Below are 24,035 nucleotides of genomic sequence, written 5' to 3' on the forward strand. Positions count from 1 at the left end.
TGCAACTGTCATGTGTAGGAAGTGGTCACGGCAATTGCTGAAAAGAATATCCATTTGCATAAAAAATTTAGAAAAGGGATTGTCCAGAAGCATAGTTCATACGGTTATTCTGGAAGGATGGCACATGGAGAGAAAGTGCACGCAACTGCCAATTCCAAGCGGGACAATTCGTTTTAGCTTTTAGTGTATGAGGTGATTTAATTTGGAGCAGTGTATTTCATTTTAAATTGGTGTCTTTATTCTCGGGTTGCATTTAATGTTTTAGCTTAAGTGTTGCATTTTTGTAATTTGAATTGTGTTTGCATATTTATTTATTATATCGTTTTCTTTAAATGTTTTCATGCACCTTAATGCTTTCAATTATATTCGGTCGTGTTTATTTAATTTCCAGATTAATTTAATTTTACCGCAACCAGAAAAATCACAAAACCCCCCTTTTTCAGTGTGTGATCTGAGACTGAACCGCAATATTGGTCCTTGAGAGACGACCTAGGAGTCACTTCCTAGTACTATACTGCATTAATATCTGCAATCAACTTTTGTTGGGAGGTGCGACCCTCTCAACAAGCCTCTCTAGCCAAATAAGCCTACCTTGTTCTAATCCTTTGAAAACCCTTTTTGAGCCTATACTTTCCCCCATTTCTTTGTTTTGAAGCTCATACACTAGCCCTAAGTGAAAAACCATGATTACCTTAACCTTAGGGAATTTTGGAGCTTTGGAAGTGTTTTGGGAACAAGTGTGGTCTCCTTGGGGTTTCTGATGAGTTGGCTAGTTGGTTCCTCTTCTTGTTTTGTTTTGGTAAATATATTTGTATCTTGTCTTTTACAATTTTGTTTTGAAAAGAGAGAAAAGAAAAGAGACAGGATGAAAAAAAAAAAAGAAGAGCAGAAAAATAGTGAAAAAAAAATGTGGGTCAATAATTGTGAATAATGGAGTCAAGAAGAGGATGAAATTAGAGGTTGTGGGTGTGTTTGAATGTGTTTACACTTGTTCCCCATTGCTCCTCTGTTCCTTATGGTTTGTAGCTTCTTATCCAGATATACCCTCCCTTGTCCTTGGCCCCATTACAACCATGGAAAGACCTTTTGATTTGAACATGCATATGTTTTGAGTGTTGATATTAGAGTCTTGCCAAGTCTGTTGTTGTTTGCTTTCTTGAGTGCATTGAGTTGAAATTCTTTACCTTATATACTTGAGAGAAACACTGATAGTGCATCTGTGAGGTTTTGTTACTTTTGATTCACCTCTTGAGCTGATTGATCATTTTGCCATGTCTTGAATTGCTTGGATGATTTCATGAGTATCTGCTCTCTCTGATTGATTCTGTGTTGGATATTGTCTACTTCCTTTCTTGGTCCAGATTCCTTGAGAACTTTGTAATTTTGTTTCTTTCCTTGTTCGTCGTTATTTTCCGTGTGCCAAGTTTGTGTCATTTCCATGATGTCCTCTGAACTATTCCTTGATTTGCGTCTTGATTTTGCCCAGGAGTGCAAAAGACTAAGTGTGGTCTATTTTGATGAGTCGATATTTTACTGACTTCACTTAGTTTATTGTGCTAGAATTAATCAGGGAATTGTGCTTAAATGTCCGATATTTTCCCGTTTTCACCAATTGTGCTTAATTTGATCGGAAATTCAAATTTTAATTAATTTGAATTATTTGAGCTAATTATTTGCATTATTAATTATAGGGAAATTATTGGATAATAATTTGGGACATTTGGAAAAACATTCACACAGTTTGCTTAGAAGAACTTGCACTGCATTTATTTATTCTGTGTGTTGATAAATATTTTTCTTGAATTTGTAATAGCTAAGGTCCATTGGAAAATTAATTTTGGAAGAGGGGCCCACATTGAAGCACACGGTCCAGAGAAATGGTGAGCTGTCACGGAGTGAGAAAATGAAGAATTGATTTTGGCTTGTTATTGGAGGGGTGCACACGGTTTGCAACACTCACGGTCCAGCTGCTAGCTCCAGGCTGCACACACACACGGCCCACAAGAAAGCAGCCACGGTGGCAACTAGAAGGGGTGCATCCAGTAGCGTCCAGGAGGCATCACCGTGAAGGAGCTTCACGGTCCAGCACAGTCCAGCAAGCAGAGGATTTCCGGAAGCAGCTTGAGAAACGTGGTGCTGGAAGAAGTCCAGAGATGGCATGCACGGTTATGGCCCAAAGCACACATCAACACACGCGGAAGCGGCTTGGGAATGAAAGCGGGTGCTGGAAGAAAGAAAGGCACCGAGCTGGAAGGGGACACTGGTATTTTGGGCTCTCTCGGTTTTTGAAGAGGAGGAGAATGGGTTGAAGAAGGGCATCACTGGAAGGACGAGTTACAGCAGCCACATGGGACGTGAAGGAGGTGCTGGCAGCAAAATGTTTCTTCATTATCCAGCAGCTCCAGCACAACAAAGGGGTGCACACGTAAGGCAACAGTGAAGTAGGAGGTGCAGCCAGCAAATTAAAAAGCACATGACCCTGGAGCTGCAGGCACACGAAAAGACCTACATCACAGATCTTTCACTTTTAAAAAAAAAAAAAGAAAGGGGGGTCTCGGCCTGGAGGAGGGTATCACGCTTCATGAGGGAGCCGCCACTGGCCATTCTCTGAGTTTTTTTTATGTTTTTCTTAGGCTTGTGCTTGGAACGTTTCTGAAAAAAATGTAAAAACTGGGAGGTGTATTCACGCTATTACAATTTATAGAAGGGAAGAACAACACTCTGGGTTTTTCAGTTTTTATGCACTTTGATTGAAGTCTTTTATGTCTTGACTGGAACGCTGTTTATGGATGATGAATTAAGAGCTGATTTTTACTTCTATTTGCTGATTTGCTCATGGCCACTTTATTTTGAGAATGAAGCAAGCTGGTAGGTGAAGTGTGTGGAAGCACACGGCCCTTTTCATTTTTTGCTGGAGAAGCTTTATGCTTGGTGGCAGGGAGAGATCACGTTCAACATTTAATGAGGCGCTGATTTCATCTGAAAAGAAATGAATTCCAACGCTGCTACATGGAGTGATATTTCTCCTTTAGAGATTCACGTTGATTTGGATGAACAGTGCCATCATTTTACTGCTCATGCATTCTCATTTTTACGCCAGCATTTTAATAGCATTTCTAGTTCAGTCAATAGCATTTTAATAGTATTAATTGCAAGTGTTAAATTTATGCATTCCAATTTTATTCCAACGCTTTGCATTGAATGTTTGACTCCAAAGTTGCTTTCTCATTTCAGATGCCGTGTGCATTTAATTATAAAATTGGTTCAAGCACTTGTGATTTGTCTTTTAATTTGTTTTAGCTCTTAAAAAAAAAGTCTCTTTACATTTTGTTGATGCTTAAATCGGTGGTGGTTTTGTTTTACAATTTCCAAGTTTATTCCCATGCGCATTTAATTTGTCAGCTCACCGTTGCATGTTTACAGCTTGAATTGTGTTTGGGTATTTATCTGTTGTAATTTTCATTTTAATGTTTTTATTCATGATCGGTTGTGTTTAATTCCCAGTTTTAATTTAAATTTAATTTTCCGCATCAAACCAAAACACTTTCAAACCCCCCCCACTACGTGTTGATCCGAGACTGAACCAAATTTGGTCCTTGAGAGACGACCTAGGAGTCACTTCCTAGTACTGTACTGCATTATTCTATGCACAACTTTTGTTGGGAGGTGCGACCCTCTCATCAATAAGACCGAGTGCTATTTAGGACGAGCGCTTGGTTTAAGACCGAGCGCTACTTATTTTTAAAGTATAAGAGTGTAAAATACTATTATTTAATTTAAGGTATACGGTGCCACTATGATGAGCCGAACGCTGAAACATAGTATCTCATAAGATGACGCTCGTTCTCGATCAGAGTTCTTTCGAAATGAAAGAATTCCATTTTTAACAAATTTATTAGAAACCGAACGGTAGAGGACCGTTCGATAACGAACGTACATTATCATATTCATAGGTGCATATTTCAAGTTTTCCAATTTAAGTTCCATCATACCAGTATATACTTTATACTTCCTATCAAATATCAATTTATATACTTTATAACATTCATTCTAATAATTCATATTCAACATCATCATACAGATTTATTTCATACACCATAACTATCCATGTTCATATTCATACATCTCAACCATCATCCATCATGCATTCATACTCATACTGCATACATACATTCATTCATTCATCAACATGCATTCGTTTTCAGCAAACATACAACAACGTACGAATTAAATCAATAAGCTTCCCTTACCCGGATCAGTGAGTGAAATCTCCGAAAGCAAGCTTAGAGCTCTCTGAGCATCATTACTCTTACACAGTCCTCCCATGAGAACATCAAATAATGAAACAGGAGGAGTGAAGCCAACCCGACACATTTTCTCAAACAACTGAAGGGCCCTATCAACCCGATCCTCCTTGACAAACCCATGAATCAAAACACAGAAAGTCTTCTCACTTAGCCTCACCCCCTGTCCATCCATCCTCTCCACCAACTCAAACGCTTTATCCACATCCCCCCACTTGGAAAACGACAATGCCATCACAAAGCAAACACGCGCATCAATCAAACCCTTTTCCTTCATCCCATCATAAACCCTCAGAGCCTGATCAAACCTGCGAGCTTTGCAATAAGCTTGCACGATAGGCGTCAGCGTGAACTTATCAAATTCCCATCCAAACCCCTTCATCTCCTCCAACCTAGCCTCCACCAAATCAACCTCCTCGGCCTTGGACAGAGCCTCCAACAAGCAGTTGTAGCAGTAAACATTGGGAACGCAAAGACCCTTCACCCGCATTTCATCGAACAGGTGGTGGGCCTCCTGCGCAAGGCCCACTTCGCCCAAACACCGAATGAGGAAGCCCAAGGCACCGGGCGTGAAGGAAGAAGGAGCGGACTCCACGAGCTGTTTGACGACCGTTTTGAGATGGGTGGTTTGGCGGGAGCGGGAAAAGATAGAGGCGATGGTATTGTAGGTGTAACAATTATGGCGGTAGCCATACTGGTGTTGATCGGAGGCCCATTGGAAGAAGGAGAGGGCGAGTTTCCAAGTGGGGAGGCCCGTGAGAACGGACTCGACAAGGGGAGGCGTGAGGATGGGAGCGAAGAGGTTGAGTTCGGGCCCGACGGCGTTGAGTTGTTGGGTGGGAGACGAGGTTGTCGGCCACAGAAGAATCATAATGAAGATTGTTATGGGGTGATCTCGAATATGAGAGTTTGGCGATTACAGAGAAAATAGAAGGGATTTTGAGTTTCTGGATTGCGACGACCATTAACACTCTTTCGCACGAACCACTCCAATTGACATTTGCATTACATTCCTATGTATAGAGGTGTCATTTGAGCCTCTGATCCATGGGTTGACCATGACCCCTTCTAAAATCAAGCCTCAATTTTCTAGCCCACTTAACAGGGGGGTTTTTAAAAGCCCCAACCCCTAAAGGGTAGGGTTAGGATGGGGCTAGCCCCAAATTAAATTAATTCATTTTTAATGTTTTTTTAGTTATTTCTTTTATTTATTTTACAAGTTTAATAATTTTCAAAATTTACATGATATTTAATATCTTTTTAATTAAATATAAATGTATAAATATTGATTTTATAAAAACTTATTTAAAATAAATTTTTAATTATAAGTATATTTTAAATATATAATTTTATTATTTTGGAAAGTTGAAAAAGAAAATTTTTATTATTATTTTTATTTAAAAGAAAATGAAAAAAATTTCCAAAAAGAAATTATAAAAGTAACACAGTTGAAAATTCGATTTTTCAATAATCGAATTCTGATATCTATATAAATATTTGAAATATTAATTATGGATAGATTTTAAATTCGAATCTATTGATTGGATGAATTTTTAATATCGGTGTAAAATTTTTATTTTTTATAGTTTGTCATATAAAATTCTTTTGTTGAATGTTTTGTATAGATATATATGCATTAAAAAATTAAACCACAAACTTTGTAAAGTTTAAAATTAATTTCACGTAATAAAAGAACTAATTTTTTAGTGAAAATCCTTGTTAGGCAAAATTCTTATAAATATCATAAATGTTAGTATACAAGATCTAGATGTAATCCTAGTGGTTATAAAATCAGATTTTTTTTTCTAACCTCTTAGATTAAATTAATATTCTAAAATCATACATATCTTTATCCAACAAAGATCGTTTTTATTGAATTATTTATCATAATTGAGCCGATTGTAATAAAAAATAATTATGGGGACGAAGTGGACGAAGGGGACGAACTTGACGAAGTTGATGAAGTGGACGAATTGGACGAAGTGGCAAAAGAAGATGAAGTGGAGGAAGTGGAGGAAGTGGCGGAAGTGGAGGAAGTGGAGGAAGTGCACGAAGTGCACCAAGTTGACGAAGTGGACGAACCTGACGAAGTGGACGAACTGCAGGAACTTGACGAAGTGGACGAAGTGGACGAATTCGACGAAGTGCAAGAACAATATGAAGAAGCGGACGAAGAGGACAAAGTGGATGAAGTGGAGGAACTGGAGGAAGTGGAGGAAGTAGACAAAGTGGAGGAAGTGGAGGAAGTGAACGAAGTGCACGAACTTGACGAAGTTGACGAAGTGGACGAAGTGGACGTAGTTGAGGAAGTGGAGGAAGTGGATCAAGTGAACGAACCGGAAGAAGTGGACGAGGGGAAGGAATTGGAGGAAGTGGACGAAGTGGAGGAAGTAGAGGAAGTGGAGGACGTGGAGGAAGTGGACGAAGTAGACGAACCTGACGAAGTGGATGACATGGACGAAGTGGATGACATGGACGAAGTGGACGAAGTTAACAAAGTTGAGAAAGTGGAAGAAGTCGAGGAAGTGGACAAAGTTGACGAAGTTCAGGAAATGGAGGAAATGGACGAAGTAGAAGAAGAAGATGAAGAAATGGAGGAAGTGGATGAAGTGGATGAGGTGGAGGAAGTAGAGGAAGTGGAGGACGTGGAGGAAGTGGAGGAAGTGGAGGAAGTGGACGAAGTAGACGAACCTGACGAAGTGGATGACATGGACGAAGTGGACGAAGTTGACAAAGTTGAGAAAGTGGAAGAAGTCGAGGAAGTGGACAATGTTGAGGAAGTGGACAAAGTTGACGAAGTGCAGGAAATGGAGGAAGTGGACGAAGTAGAAGAAGAAGATGAAGAAATGGAGGAAGTGGATGAAGTGGATGAGGTGGAGGAAGTAGAGGAAGTGGACGAAGTGGACGAAGTTGACGAAGTGCACGAGCTTTACGAAGTGGACGAAGTGCACAAATTGGACAAAGTAGAAGAAGAAGATGAAGAAGTGGACGAAGTGGATGAAGTGGAGGAAGTGGAGGAAGTGGAAGAAGTGGATGAAATGGAGGAAGTGGACGAAGTGAGAGAAGTGGATGAAGTGGAGGAAGTAGACGAAGTGGAGGATGTGGACGAAGTGCACGATCTTAACGAAGTGGACGAAGTGGCAGAGGAAGACGAAGAAGTGAACGAACTGGAAGAAGTGGATGGAGTGGAGGAAGTGGACGCAATGGACGAACTTGACGAAGTGGACAAAGTGGATGAAGTGGACGAAATGGACGAAGCGAAGGAAGTGGAGGAAGTGGACGAAGTTGACAAAGTGGAAGAAATGGAGGAAGTGGAGGAAGTGGACGATGTTGAGGAAGTGGACGAAGTTGACAAAGGGGACGAAGTGGAAGAAGTTGACGAAGTGGAGGAAGTGGAGGAAGTGGACAAAATGGAAGAAGAAGCTGAAGAAATGGACGAAGTAGAGGAAGTGGAGGAAGTGGACGAAGTTGACGAAGTGCACGAACTGAACGAAGTGGACGAAAAGAACGAACTTGACTAAGTGGATGAAGTGGACGAATTGGACAAAGTGGAAAAAGAAGATGAAAAAGTGGACGAAGTGGACAAAGTGGATGAAGGGGAGGAAGTGGACGAAGCGGACAAAGTGGAGGAAGTAGAGGAACTGGACGAAGTGCACGAACTTTACGAAGTTGACGAAGTGGACGAAGTGGAGGAAGTGGACGAAGTGAAGGAAGTGGATGAAGTGGAGGAAGTGGAGGAAGTAGAGGAAGTGGACGAGGTGGACGATGTGGATGAAGTGCACGAACTTAACGAAGTTGACGAAATTGACGAAGTGGACGAAGTGGACGAAGTGGAAGAGGAACATGAAGAAGTGAACGAAGTGGATGCAGCGGAGGAAGTGGACGAAGTGGATAAAGTGGAGGAAGTGGAGGAAGTGGACGAAGTAGACGAAGTGGAGGAAGTGGAGGAAGTGGACGAACTGGAGGAAGTGGACGAAGTGGACAAAGTGGAGGAAGTGGAAGAAGTGGACCAAGTGTACGAAGTTGACGAAGTTGACGAAGTGGACGATGTGGATGATGTGGAGGAAGTAGACGAAGTGCAGGAAGTGGAGGAAGTGGACGACGTGGAGGAAGTGGACGAAGTTGAGGGAGTGGACGAAGTTGACGGAGTAGACGATGTGGAAGAAGTTGTAAAAGTGGAGGAAGTGCACGAAGCGGATGAAGTGGACGAAGTCGAAGACGTTGACGAAGTGGAGGAAGTGGACGTAGCTGACGAAGTAGACGAAGGGGAGGAAGTGGACGAAGTTCACGAAGGTGACGAAGTGGAAGAAGTGGAGGAAGTGAGTGAAATGGAGGAAGTGGTGGAAGTAGACAAAGTGGAGGAAGTGGACGGAGTGCACGAACTTGCCGAAGTTGACGAAGTGGACGATGTGGAGGAAGTGGACGAAGTAGAGGAGGTGGACGAAGTGGAAGAAGTGAATGAAGTGGAGGAAGTGGACGAAGTGGACGAAGTGGACGAAGTGGACGAAGTAGAGGAGGTGGGGGAGGTGGAGGAATTGGAGGAAGTGGACGAACTAGACGAACTTGGCGAAGTGGACAAAGTTGACAAAGTGGAGGAAGTGGACGATGTTGAGGAACTGGAGGAAGTAGACGATGTTGAGGAAGTGCACGAAGTTGACGAAGTGGACGATGTGGAAGAAGTTGACGAAGTGCAGGAAGAGGAGGAAGTGGACGAAGTGATAGAAGAGGATGAAGAAGTGGACGAAGTGGATGAAGTGGATGAACTGGAGGAAGTAGAGGAAGTGGAGGAGGTGGACGAAGTGCACGAACTTTACGAAACAGACAAAGTGGACGAGTTGGAAAAAGTGGAAGAAGAAGATGAAGAAGTGGACGAAGTGCACAAAGTGGATGAAGTGGAGGAAGTGGACGAAGGGGACGAAGTGCACGAACTGTACGAAGTTGACGAAGTGGACGAAGTGGACGAAGTTGACAAAGTGGACGAAATAGACGAAGGGGACGAACTTGACGAAGTTGATGAAGTGGACGAATTGGACGAAGTGGCAGAAGAAGATGAAGAAGTGGACGAAGTGGAGGAAGTGGAGGAAGTGGCGGAAGTGGACGAAGTGGAGGAAGTGCACCAAGTTGACGAAGTGCACGAACTTGACGAAGTGGACGAACTGCACGAACTTGGCGAAGTGGACGAAGTGGACGAATTCGACGAATTCGACGAAGTGGAAGAACAATATGAAGAAGCGGACGAAGCGGACAAAGTGGATGAAGTGGAGGAACTGGAGGAAGTGGAGGAAGTGGAGGAAGTGGACGAAGTGCACGAACTTGACGAAGTTGGCGAAGTGAACGAAGTGGACGAAGTGGATGAAGTGGACGTAGTTGAGGAAGTGGAGGAAGTGGACGAAGTGAACGAAGTGGAAGAAGTGGACGAGGAGAAGAAGTGGAGGAAGTGGACGAAGTGGAGGAATTAGAGGAAGTGGAGGACGTGGAGGAAGTGGAGGAAGTGGACGAAGTAGACGAACCTGACGAAGTGGATGACATGGACGAAGTGGACGAAGTTGACAAAGTTGAGAAAGTGGAAGAAGTGGATGAAGTGGAGGAAGTGGATGAAGTGGAAGAAGAAGATGAAGAAGTGGAGGAAGTGGAGGAGTGGATGAAGTGGAGGAAGTGGACGAAGTGGACGAAGTAGACGAAGTGGAGGAAGTGGAGGAAGTGGAGGAAGTGGACGAACTGGAGGAAGTGGAAGAAGTGGACGAAGTGGACTAAGTGGAGGAAGTGGAAGAAGTGGACCAAGTGTACGAAGTTGACGAAGTGGACGATGTGGATGATGTGGAGGAAGTAGACGAACTGAAGGAAGTGGAGGAAGTGGAGGACGTGGAGGAAGTGGACGATGTTGAGGGAGTGGACGAAGTTGATGGAGTAGACGAAGTGGAAGAAGTTGTAGAAGTGGAGGAAGTGCACGAAGCGGATGAAGTGGACGAAGTCGAAGAAGTTGACGAAGTGGAGGAAGTGGATGAAGTTGACGAAGTGGACGAAATGGACGAAGCTGACGAAGTAGACGAAGGGGAGGAAGTGGACGAAGTTGACGAAGTGGAAGAAGTGGAGGAAGTGAATGAAGTGGAGGAAGTGGAGCAAGTGGACGATGTTGAGGATGTGGACAAAGTTGACGAAGTGGAAGAAGTTGACGAAATGGAGGAAGTGGAGGGAGTGGACGAAGTGGACTAAGTGGACGAAAGGGACGAAGTTGGCGAAGTGAACGAAGTGGACCAAGTAGACGATGTGGAGGAAGTGGACGATGTTGAGGAAGTGGAGGAAGTGGATGAAGTTGACGAAGTAGACGAAGTGGAGGAAGTTGGCGAAGTGGACGAACTTGACGAAGTGAAGGAAGTGGACAAAGTGGATGGAGTGGAGGAAGTGGAGGAAGTGGAAGAAGTGGACGAAGTGAAGGAAGTGGATGAAGTGAAGGAAGTGGAGGAAGTGGAGGAGGTAGAGGAAGTGGAGGAAGTGGGCGTAGAGGAGGAAGTGGAGGAAGCGGACGAAGAAGACGAACTTGACGAAGTGGAGGGCGTGGACGAAGGGGACGAAGTTGACAAAGTGGAAGAATTGGAGGAAGTGGAAGAAGTTGTTACCAATAAGGAGTATTGGTAAATCTTGAAGAAATTTGTTTTGATGATGCTACAAGAAGTTTTAGCTGAAGAAGATATTAGAATTAGTTAAAAGCAATTTGTAGAAATTAAATGTAGTAGGAAATTCTTGTAAACCTTGTAAACTTGCATTTTTAATTGCAATAATCGATTATGATTAAACAATAATCGATTATCACAAGTCATACTTGAATAATCGATTATCACTTCATATAATCGATTATCACGATTTTGAAAACCTATAACGGACTTGAATAATCGATTATCACTTACAATAATCGATTATTCATGGCAGTTGGGAGCTGACCTTTGGCACTCAGTGTACTTGGCTATATATTTTGTTTTGGAGAAATTAGAAAGCAACGTTTTTGAACTGAGAAAGCTTAGAACACTGTGTGTCAGAGGAACGTTCTTAGAGAGCTTTTTGTTCATCGTTCCCTTGCTTGGTCTTGTGAAAGGAGAGGATCGCGTATCGTGTGTCGATAGTCGGAGCAGACTCTCTTCAAGTTAGCAAGGTGCTCTGCCTGGTCTTGTGAAAGGAGAAGCTTGTGAATCGTTGGTCGATTGCTGAAGCGGTTCTCTTCAAGTTGGTAAAGTGGTTCTTTTCATTTTATTCCTGTTCATTATCTTGTAATCTGTTAAACCATTTTTAGTGAAAAAGGTTAATCACTATTTATAGTGATTAACGACTGGACGTAGAATCTTTTGATTCGAACCAAGATAAAAATTCTGTGTTGATCTTCTATTCCCTACACTCATTTTATTTTACGTATATCAACTGTTTGATTAATTTTCTGAAAGAAAATTGTTTTTACTAAAAGGACCAAATTATTTTTAATTGTGATCTAACACGCTTTCCGCTCTCTGAGTTTTAATTCCGCTGCGCTATACTCTTCGAAAAATACCCCCTCCAAAACCAGCAATTGGTATCAGAGCTTGCTTTGATAGTTTTTCAAAATTTGCGAAAATGGCTGGTCACAATCAAAACCATGTATATGCTGAGGGTGCTTCCATTAACAGACCTCCATTGTTTACTGGTGATAACTATGCTTTTTGGAAAGTTAGAATGGAGATTTTTATGGGGTCTGTTGATAGAGGTATTTGGGAAGCTGTACAAAATGGCCCTTATATTCCTATGAATACTTTTGATGGTGTAGAGACTGAAAAACCTTATTTTAATTGGACTGCTGAAGAAAATAGACGAGCTCAGTTTGATATTAAAGCTCGCAATATAATTTCATCTGCTGTTGTACTTGATGAATTTTATAGAATTTCAGTGTGTAAGACAGCACAGGAAATGTGGGAAGTCCTCAGAGTCACTCATGAAGGAACAGAGGACGTAAAGCGTGCTAGGAAGAACACTCTCATTCAGGAATATGAGATGTTCAGAATGCAACCTGGAGAAACGATCTCTGATGTTCAAAAACGATTCACTCATATTGTGAATCATTTAACAGGGTTGGGTAAGACTTTTGATACTGATGAACTTAATGTGAAAATTCTGAAATCTCTGGACAGGTCTTGGCAACCAAAGGTGACTGCCATCTCGGAATCTCAAAATCTTACTCAGATGTCAATGCCAATCTTGTTTGGAAAGCTCCGTGAGCATGAACTTGAGCTGAGGAGATTGACTGCTGAAGAGGATCAAGGCAAAAGGAAAACTCTAGCTTTCCAAGTCTGAAATTTCTAAAGGAAAAAGCTCTAAGAGGATCGAAGAAGATGATTCTGATGATGAAGAAAATATGAGCTTGATGATAAAGAAATTTGCAAAGTTCATGAAAGCAAAGGGAAAGGACAAGTTTCACAAAGATAGGAAAGAAAGTCAAGAATCTCCATCAAACGTAAAGTGCTTTGGTTGTGGAGAAAGAGGGCACGTAAAATCTGAGTGTCCAAAAAGCAGGAAAAGTGAAGACAAGAAGGAAAGAAAGTTTCAAAGGAAAAAAGAAAGCTTGGGAGGATAATGCCTCTAGCTCAACAAGTTCAAGTGACACAGAAGAAGAAGCCAATCTATGCCTTATGGTAGATTCTGAAGAAACTGGAAGTCAAGTAAGCGATTCCAGCTTTGAATCTAGTGAATTAGATTTACAAAAAGCTTTCTATGAATTGTTGATTGAATCTGAAAAACTTGATGTTGCACATAAAAAACTTAAGAAAGAGCACAATGAATTAAAATTGAATTATGAAAAGTTGCTTGATGATGAAGTTGTCTTAAGAAATAAAGTTAGTTCTTTAGAAACAAAATTATCTGATGCAAATGCTACTGTTGAAACTGTTGAATGCTTGTCTTGTAAGAATCATATGTTTAACATTGACATACTTGAAAATTTACTTTCTAAAGCAACCAAGTCTGTCTCACATGTTTTTAGAAGGAGCAATGTTAGAAATAAAGAAATGCATCATAAAAAGTCTAAAGTTAAGAGAACTCGTAGAGTTTGGGTTGAGAAAGGGACTTTTGTGAAAAACAAGGTGCATGATGTTTGTTGTTTTTATTGTATGAAAAAGGGACATACTTCTAACAAATGTAGAATTAAACATTTTGATGTTCCAAATGGAAAATATGCTTGGATTCCTGTTATAAAGTAAATTGTCTCTAACCTCAAAGGACCCAAATGAGATTATGGGGACCAAAACTCTATTGTTTTTACTTTGCAGGTTAAGTTTTCAAAAGGATAAGAGAGCTCTATGGTATTATGCTCTTTGAAGTGATGCTACAAACCAGGATGTAACTCCATCAAGTGGTATCCAAAAGCCTTCATTCAAGCACCAAGTATTTGAGCTAAGTGTTGTTTAAATTGTGATGTTACATCTTGTTTTTATTTAATCTTCCATTATTTAATTACTGTTATATTCATTACTGGTTAGGCAAATGATATGTTCATCACTATTTCATTCATCTTGTGGTGTGTTCTTGTCTGTTTACACATTTTGATCAAGTGAAATTCATTTATTTAAGATATTCATGTGTTGAATTTCATTCATGTCATGTAAAGCCATGTGCATTGTTATTTCAGTGCTTTGTTGATAATTATCTATAGAATTTGTGTTTAACTGGCTTAGTATTCAATTTCATGAGTACTTTGAAGTTACCTTTGGTGTAATCTCTGTCAAGCATCAAAAACTATGAAAAAGTCATTTAAATGAGTTGGCTGACAAATTTTCATTAGCAATTTTTTGATGATTAAGATATGTGAAAATTAAATTGTCATTTCTATTTCAAAGTTGGTTTTGTGGAGATTTGTTTTTAAGTTCAAATGCATAATGAATGAGCTATGATAATATACATTGAGAGCCTGGGTGCAGAAAATGAACTTATCAAATTTGCATAATTTTGATGTAAATTATTTTGTTTAAAAAATGTTGAAAGATAGCACCTGAATCAGCTCTTGTGGTTGAATTTTTGCATATGTTGTTTTGATATGCATAGTTGAATATATGAAGTTGAACAAATTGGGATATGAGAGTGCATGAATCATAGTTGTTGTTTTGAAAGTTGTAAATTGTGTTGTCAAAGTTAACTTTTTTAACTGATTGTGCTAGCTGAAATGCTTTCATGTCAAACCTGTAGCAGTTGTGATCATTTCCATTTAAGCTACTGTTGCATTCATTTTAGTTTATAAATTGGTTGCTTAATCATTGATATCTTAATTGTTTGAAAAGTGGTTGTTGATTTCGTGGGTTAATTGAGTATGCTAAAAACTAAATTTGAATTGCATATTTAAGGGGGTATCTTTACTTTATGAACTTAGAAGAGAGTTAGGAGTGTTAGACATATCTTAGAATCAAAATCTATGCAAATTTTTGCATTTTTCGTAAACTTAACGCTTCATAATCGATTATCACCAAGTCATAATCGATTATTCATGCATAAATTTCAATTCTGGAAAATCTTGAGCAGATAATCGATTATCATTATGCATAATCGATTATCATGCAATTCTGGGCAGTAATTATTGAACTGATAATCGATTATCATGAGCCATAATCGATTATCGCGCTGACAGTTTCAAAAATAGAGCCGTTGGAGCATCCCATAACGGCTATAAACGACCATAAAAATCTAAGTTTGATTGTTATGTTATTTTCTTTATGGTATTTAGTTTCTTAATGAATTTCATGTAATTCCTTTCTGTTCTTAATATAATGAGCTTTTATTTTTTGCATATATTCTATTTTTGAGGGGGAGCTCATATTAAGGGGGAGGTTATTACATTATTCTTTTTGCTTCTGATCAAAAAGGGGGAGAAGAATAATACAAGGGGAGAAGTATAAATTATTACAGGTATTGCTAACCTTGTTGTTGTTTGTTAGCTTGTATGTTTTGCAGGTAAGCCAAACTTGCTTTTAAAATTGAATTTTTGATCATCATCAAAAAGGGGGAGATTGTTACCAATAAGGAGTATTGGTAAATCTTGAAGAAATTTGTTTTGATGATGCTACAAGAAGTTTTAGTTGAAGAAGATATTAGAATTAGTTAAAAGCAATTTGTAGAAATTAAATGTAGTAGGAAATTCTTGTAAACCTTGTAAACTTGCATTTTTAATTGCAATAATCGATTATGATTAAATAATAATCGATTATCACAAGTCATACTTGAATAATCGATTATCACATTTTTGAAAACCTATAACGGACTTGAATAATCGATTATCACTTACAATAATCGATTATTCATGGCAGTTGGGAGCTGACCTTTGGCACTCAGTGTACTTGGCTATATATTTTGTTTTGGAGAAATTAGAAAGCAACGTTTTTGAACTGAGAAAGCTTAGAACACTGTGTGTCATAGGAACGTTCTTAGAGAGCTTTATGTTCATCGTTCCCTTGCTTGGTCTTGTGAAAGGAGAGGCTCGCGTATCGTGTGTCGATAGTCGGAGCAGACTCTCTTCAAGTTAGCAAGGTGCTCTGCCTGGTCTTGTGAAAGGAGAAGCTTGTGAATCGTTGGTCGATTGCTGAAGCGGTTCTCTTCAAGTTGGTAAAGTGGTTCTTTTCATTTTATTCCTGTTCATTACCTTGTAATCTGTTAAACCATTTTTAGTGAAAAAGGTTAATCACTATTTATAGTGATTAACGACTGGACGTAGAATCTTTTGATTCGAACCAGGATAAAAATTCTGTGTTGATCTTCTATTCCCTACACTCATTTTATTTTACGTATATCAACTGTTTGATTAATTTTCTGAAAGAAAATTATTTTTACTAAAAGGACCAAATTATTTTTAATTGTGATCTAACACGCTTTCCGCTCTCTGAGTTTTAATTCCGCTGCGCTATACTCTTCGAAAAATACCCCCTCCGATACCAGCAGAAGTGGAGGAAGAGGAGGAAGTGGACCAAATGGAAGAAGAAGATAAAGAAACAGACGAACTGGAGGAAGTGGAGGAAGTGGAGGAAGTAGAGAAGCTGACGAAGTGGAGAAAGTGGACGAAGTGCACGAACTAGAGGAAGTGGCAAATGGGACAAAATGGAAGAAGAAGATGAAAAAGTGGACGAAGAGGACAAAGTGGATGAAGTGGAGGAAGTGGACGAAGTGCACGAACTTGACGAAGTGGACGAAGTGGACGAAGTTGACGAAGTGAAGGAAGTGGATGATGTGGACAAAGTGAAGGATGTGGATGAAGTGGAGGAAGTGGAGGAAGTGGACGAAGTGGAGGAAGTGGATGAAGTGGAGGAAGTGGAGGAAGTGGACGAACTTGATGAAGTGGAGGACATGGACGAAGTGGACGAAGTTGACAAAGTTGACAACGTGGAAGAAGTGGAGGAAGTGGAGGAAATGGACGATGTTGAGGAAGTGGACGAAGTTGAAGAAGTGGAGGAAGTGGACGAAATGGTAGAAAAAGATGAAGAAGTGGACGAAATGGTAGAACAAGATGAAGAAGTGGACGAAGTGGACGAAGTGGATGAAGTGGATGAAGTGGAGGAAGTGGACGAAGTGGACGAAGTGCACGAAGTGCACGAACTTGACGAAGTGGACGAAGTGCACGAACTTGACGAAGTGGACGAAGTGCACGAACTTGACAAAGTGGAAGCAGTGGACGAATTGGACAAAGTTGATGAAGAAGATTAAGAAGTGGAAGAAGTGGACGAAGTTGACGAAGTTGACGAAGGTGACGAAGTGGACAAAGTGGACGATGTGGTGGAAGTGGAGGAAGTGGATGAAGTGGACGAAGTTGATGGACAAATTTATGATCACCAAAATATGATGTCACAAACTTGTTTTTCAATCGGCAAGTATGACCGAATCGTTCAAGTAATAAACTTGGTAAGACCAGGTATCGTTCTTCCCAAAGGACTCACGGCCTAGTTTAGTTGTGTGGTTTATTGATTAGCTAAGACTTAAAGACAAAATATTTGGATTTTATATGCAGAAGACGAAAATTAAATATGTATGCATGAAGTTTTGATCAATGGCAAAAAGCAAAAGATAAACACTTTCAATGAAATATGAATATGTTGTTGGGGGTCAATTTCATCTTATCTACTCTCATATATTTTAGGAATTCAACATTCAAATCATCATTGTTAATGCCACTCTCTAAAGTACCTTTCAACAAGGCTTCTCCCTAATCACGAGTTCATACAATTCCTAGCATTCCTAATGATCAGTTCATAAGTGCAGGAGCTTAACGACAACCAATATAATATTGGGAGAAATTCCCCGGATCTAGACTTCCCCGTACGCGCCCGTATCGACAAAACCAATAATCATGCATCGAATGAGTTAAACATGCAAGCATTAAGCAAAGAGGAAAAACCCTAACTAATGATGAAAGAAAGCATGGGTCTTAATTAAAAGATGTAAAAACAGATTCCATATATGAGAGCTTCAAAAGATTACATTGATTCCCCAACAAACATACAGAGTTTAGTTCACCATATTCATGGTGAACCTAGATGAATTACAATGAAAGAATGAAAGATAAAACCCTAAAAAGGTGAAGAGGAAGCCTCAACATCCAAGATCCTCGTTCAAAGGGGTGGAAGAGAGAGCGTTTGCTTCGTTCCAGCCAAAGATACCTAACCCTAGGAAACCCTAAAGCTTATATATTATTCGTAAATTACAGAAAATTAGGTCCTGATAACAGTTGAAAAACTGTTATTTTTATGATTAAAATTGACACTAAAAGCAACCTTTACACTTAGAAACTAGCTTGAAATCATGCTTTTCTTTATATTTTTGGAAATAAGAGAGCTGGACAGGTTTATGCTTGATTTCAGTGTTTTTGTGCAGGTTTTAAGGTGAATTTGGTGAAAGAAGTGAAGAAGGAGAGAGTTGAAATCAGAAAAGACAACAAAAAGTGCAAAAAGGAGAAGCCGAAGTCACCGCTCAGCGGCAGTTTACCGTTGAGCGGCACTCTGGAAGTCACGTGAGGTCCGCTGAGGGGCAAAATGGCCGCTGAGGGGAGAAAACAAGTCACGCACTCACCGCTGAGCGGCACTTTAATGGGCTTGGACTTGACTTTTTGTAATTTACGAATGATATATAAACTTTAGGGTTTCCTAGGGTTAGGCATCTCTGGCTGGAACGAAGCAAACACTCTCTCTTCCACCCCTTTGAAGGAGGATCTTGGATGCTGAGGCGTCCTCTTCACCTTTTTAGGGTTTATTCTTTCATTCTTTCATTGTAATTCATCTAGTTTCACCATGAATATGGTGAACTAAACTCTGTATGTTTGTTGGGGAATCAATGTAATCTTGTGAAACTCTCATATATGGAATCTGTTTTTACATCTTTTAATTAAGACTTATGCTTTCTTTCATCATTAGTTAGGGTTTTTCCTCTTTGCTTAATGCTTGCATTGTTTAACTCATTCGGTGCATGATTATTGGTTTTGTCGATACGGGCACGTACGGGGAAGTCTAGATCCGGGGAATTTCTCCCAATTTTATATTGGTTGTCGTTAAGCTCCTGCACTTATGAACTGATCATTAGGAATGCTAGGAATTGTACGAACTCGTGATTAGGGAGAAGCCTTCTGGAAAGGTACATTAGAGAGTGGCATTAACAATGATGATTTGACTGTTGAATTCCTAAAAATTTATGAGAGTGGATAAGATGAAATTGACCCCCAACAACATATTCATATCTATATTTCATTGAAAGTGTTTATCTTTTGCTTTTTGCCATTGATCAAAATTCATGCATACATGTTTATTTTCTGTCTTGCATATTAAACTCCAAATATTTTATCTGTAAGTCTTAGCTAATTAAGAAATCACATAACTAAACTAGGCCGTGAGTCCTTTGGGAAGAACGATACTTGGTCTTACCAAGTTTATTACTTGAACGATTCGGTCATACTTGCCGATTGAAAAACAAGTTTGTGACATCATAAATTGGTGTTCATAAATTTGTCCATCAGGTCCAAGCCCATTAAAGTGTCGCTCAGCGGTAAAATACCGCTCAGCGGTAAGTGCGTGTCACGTTTCTTCCCCTCAGCGGCCATTTTGCCCCTCAGCGGTCCTCCCGTGAGCTCCTGAGTGCCGCTCAGCGGTAAACTGCCGCTGAGCGGTGACTTCGGCTTCTCCTTTTGCACTTTTTGATGTCTTTTCTGATTCCATATCTCTACTTCTTCACTTCTTTCACCAAATTCACCTTAAAACCTGCACAAAAACACTGAAATCAAGCATAAACCTGTCCAACTCTCTTATTTCTGAAAATATGAAGAAAAACATGATTTGAAGCTAGTTTCTAAGTATAAAGGTTGCTTTTAGTATCAATTTAAAGCATGAAAATAACAGTTTTTCAACTGTTATCAGAAGTCCACGAACTTGACGAAGTAGACGATGTGGAGGAAGTGGACGAAGTTGACGAAGTGGAAGAAGTGGAGGAAGTGAATGAAGTGGAGGAAGTGGAGGAAGTGGACGATGTTGAGGGAGTGGAGGAAGTGGACGAAGTTGACGGAGTGGACGAAGTGGAATAAGTTGACGAAGTGGAGGAAGTGGAGGAAGTGGATAAAGTGGACGAAGGGGACGAAGTTGACGAAGTGGACGAAGTGGATGAAGTGGACGAAGTGAACGAAGTGGAAGAAGAAGATGAAGAAGTGGACGAAGTGGAGCAAGTGGAGGAAGTGGAGGAAGTCGAGGAAGTGGACGATGTTGAGGGAGTGGAGCAAGTGGAGGAAGTCGAGGAAGTGGACGATGTTGAGGGAGTGGAGGAAGTGGACGAAGTTGACGGAGTGGAAGAAGTTGACGAAGTGGAGGAAGTCGACGAAGTGGATAAAGTGGACGAAGGGGACGAACATGACGAAGTTGACGAAGGGGACGAACATGACGAAGTTGACGAAGTGGACGAAGTGGACGAAGTAGATGAAGTGGACGAAGTGGACGAAGTGAACGAAGTGGACGAAGTGGATGTAGTGGAGGAAGTGGAGGAAGTCAAGGAACTGGACGAAGTGGATGAACTTGACGAAGTGGAGGAAGTTGATGAACTTGACGAAATGGACGAGGTGGGCGACGTTGACGAAGTCGACCAAGTTTACGAAGTCGACGAAGTGGAGGAAGTGGAGGAAGTGGACGAAGTTCACGAAGTGGAGGAAGTGGAGGAAGTGGAGGAAGTGGACGATATTGAGGAAGCGGACGAAGTGGAGGAAGTGGATGAAGTGGCCGAAGTCCACGAACTTGACGAAGTGGACGAAGTTGACGAAGTGGACGATGTGGACGAAGTTGACGAAGTGGACGAAGTGCAGGAAGTGGAGGAAGTGGACGAAGTTGACGAAGTGGAAGAAGTGGAGGAAGTGGAGGAAGAAGAGGAAGAGGAGGAAGTGGATGAAATGGAAGAAGAAGATGAAGAAATGGACGAACTGGAGGAAGTGGAGGAAGTGGAGGAAATGGACGAAGTTGACGAAGTGTACGAACTAGACTAAGTGGATGAAGTGCACGAACTTGACGAAGTGGACGAAGTGGACAAATTGGACAAAATGGATGAAGAAGATGAAGAAGTGGACGAAGATGACAAAGTGGAGGAAGTGGACGAAGTGGACGAAGTGCACGAACTTTACGAAGTGGACGAAGTGGACGAAGTTGACGAAGTGAAGGAAGTGAATGATGTGCACGAAGTGAAGGATGTGGATGAAGTGGAGGAAGTGGATGAAGTGGAGAAAATGTAGGAAGTGGACGAACTTGACGAAGTGGAGGACATGGACGAAGTGGACGAAGTTGACAAAGTTGACAAAGTGGAAGAAGTGGAGGAAGTGAAGGAAATGGACGATGTTGAGGAAGTGGACGAAGTTGACGAAGTGGACGAAGTTGAGGAAGTGGAGGAACTGGGCGAAATGGTAGAAAAAGATGAAGAAGTGGACGAAATGGAAGAAAAAGATGAAGAACTGGATGAAGTGGATGAAGTGGAGGAAGTGGAGGAAATGGACGAAGTGGACGAAGTGCACGAACATCACGAAATGGACGAAGTGCACGAACTTGACGAAGTGCACGAATTGGACAAAGTTGATGAAGAAGATGAAGAAGTGGAATAAGTGGACGAAGCTGACGAAGTTGACGAAGGTAACGAAGTGGACGATGTGGAGGAAGTGGAGAAAGTGGAGGAAGTGGAGGAAGTGGAAGAAGTGGACGAAGTGCAGGAAGTGGACGAAGTTGACAAAGTGGAAGAAGTGGAGGAAGTGGACGATGTTGAGGGAGTGCAGGAAGGGGACGAAGTTGACGGAGTGGACGAAGAGGAATAAGTTGACGAAGTCGAGGAAGTGGACGAAGTGGATAAAGTGGACGAAGGGGACGAACTTGAAGAAGTGGACGAAGTGGACGAAGTAGACGAAGTGGACGAAGTGAACGAAGTGGAAGAAGAAGAGAAGAAGTGGAGGAAGTGGAGGAAGTCGAGGAAGTGGACGAAATGGAGGAAGTGGACGAACATGACGAAGTGGAGGAAATGGATGAACTTGACGAAATGGACGAAGTGGACGAGGTGGACGAAGTTGACGAAGTGGACCAAGTTGACGATGAGGATGAAGTGGAAGAAGTTGACGAAGTTGAGGAAGCTGATGAAGTGGACGAAATGGAAGAAGAAGATGAAGAAGTAGACAATGTGGATGAAGTGGACGAACTGGACGAAGTAAAGGATGTGGAGGAATTCAAGGAAGTGGAGGAAGTGGAAGAAGTGGACGAAGTGGACGATGTGGAGGAAGTGGAGGCAGTGGACGAACTTGAGGAAGTGGACGAAATGGATGAAGTCGACGAAGTAGACGAAGTGGAGGAATTGGACGAAGTGCAAGAAGTGGAGCAAGTGGCCGAAGTTGACGACGAGGAAGAAGTGGAGGAAGTGAATGAAGTGGAGGAACTGGACGATGTTGAGGGAATGGAGGAAGTGGACGAAGTGACGAAATGGAAATGGGGACGAAGTTGACGAAGTTGAGGAAGTGGACGAAGTAGACGAAGTGGACGAAGTGGATGAAGTGGAAGAAGTTGACGAAGTGGAGGAAGTGGACAAAATGGTAGAAGAAGATGAAGAAGTGGACGAAGTGGACGAAGTGGATGGAGTGGAGGAAGTGGAGGAAGTGGATGAAGTGGAGGAAGTGAAGCAAGTGGACGAATTTGACGAAGTGCATGAACTTGACGAAGTGTACCAAGAGAACGAACTTGACGAAGTGGACGAAGTGGACGAATTGGACAAAGTGGAAGAAGAAGATGAAGAAGTGGAAGACGTGGACGAAGTGGACGAAGCTGACCAAGTTGACGAAGGTGAGGAAGAGGAGGAAGTGGACGATGTGGAGGAAGTGGACGAAGTTGACGAAGTGGACGATGTGGAGGAAGTGGAGGAATTGAAGGAAGTGGACAAACGTGACGAAGTGGACGAAATGGATGAAGTGGACGAAGTTGACGAAGTGGAGGAAGTGGACGAAGTGCAGGAAGTGGAGCTAGTGGATGAAGTTGACGAAGTGGACGAAGTGAATGATGTGGAGGAAGTAGAGGAAGTGGACAATGTTGAGGGAGTTGAGGAAGCGGACGAAGTTGACGGAGTGGACGAAGTTGAAGTAGTTGACGAAGTTGAGGAAGTGGAGGAAGTGGATGAAGTGGACGAAGGGGACGAAGCTCACGAAGTGGACGAAGTGGATGAAGTGGACGAAGGGGACAAAGTTGAGGAAGTGGACGAAGTGGATGAAGTAGACGAAGTGGACGAAGTGGACGAAGTGGATGAAGTGGATGAACTTGACGAAATGGAGGAAGAGGACGAAGTGGACGAAGTTGACGAAGTCGACGAAGTGCACCAAGTTGACGAAGTCGACGAAGTGCAGGAAGTGGAGGAAGTGGACGAAGTTGACGAACCGGACGAAGTGGAAGAAGTGGAGGAAGTGAATGAGGTGGAGGAAGTGGAGGAAGTGGACGATATTGAGGAAGTGGATGAAGTGGACGAAGTGGAAGAAGTTGACGAAGTGGAGTCAGTGGACGAAGTTGACGAAGTTGACGAAGTTGACGAAGTTGACGAAGTGGAGGAAGTGGACGAAGTGGACGTAGTGGACGAAGTAGACGAAGTGGACGAAGTGGACGAAGGGCACGAAGTGGACGAAGTGGACGAAGTGGACGAAGTGGATGAAGTGGACGAAGTGGAAGAAGTGGACGAAGTGGACGAAGTGAAGTAAGTGCACGAAGAGGAAAAAGTTGAAGAAGAAGATGAAGAAGTGGACGAATTGGATGAAGTGGAGGAAGTAGAGGAAGTGGAGGAACTGGAGGAAGTGGAGGAAGTGGAAGAAGTGTCGAAGTGGAGGAAGTGGAGGAAGTAGAGGAAGTGGACGATGTTGAAGAAGCTGACGAAGAGGATGAAGTGGAAGAAGTTGACGAAGTTGAGGAAGCTGATGAAGTGGACGAAATGGAAGAATAAGATGAAGAAGTGGACAATGTGGATGAAGTGGACGAACTGGACGAAGTATAGGATGTGGAGGAAGTGGAGGAAGTGGAAGAAGTGGACCAAGTTGACGAAGTGGACGACATGGAGGAAGTGGAGGAAGTGGACGAACTTGACGAAGTGGACGAAATGGATGAAGTGGACGAAGTAGACGAAGTGGAGGAAGTGGACGAAGTGCAGGAAGTGGAGCAAGTGACCGAAGTTGACGACGAGGAAGAAGTGGAGGAAGTGAATGAAGTGGAGGAAGTGGAC

The sequence above is a fragment of the Vigna umbellata genome, chromosome 7, assembly GCF_029865625.1.
Source record: "Vigna umbellata cultivar VRB3 chromosome 7, Vumbellata_1.0, whole genome shotgun sequence".
Classification (NCBI taxonomy): Eukaryota; Viridiplantae; Streptophyta; class Magnoliopsida; order Fabales; family Fabaceae; genus Vigna; species Vigna umbellata.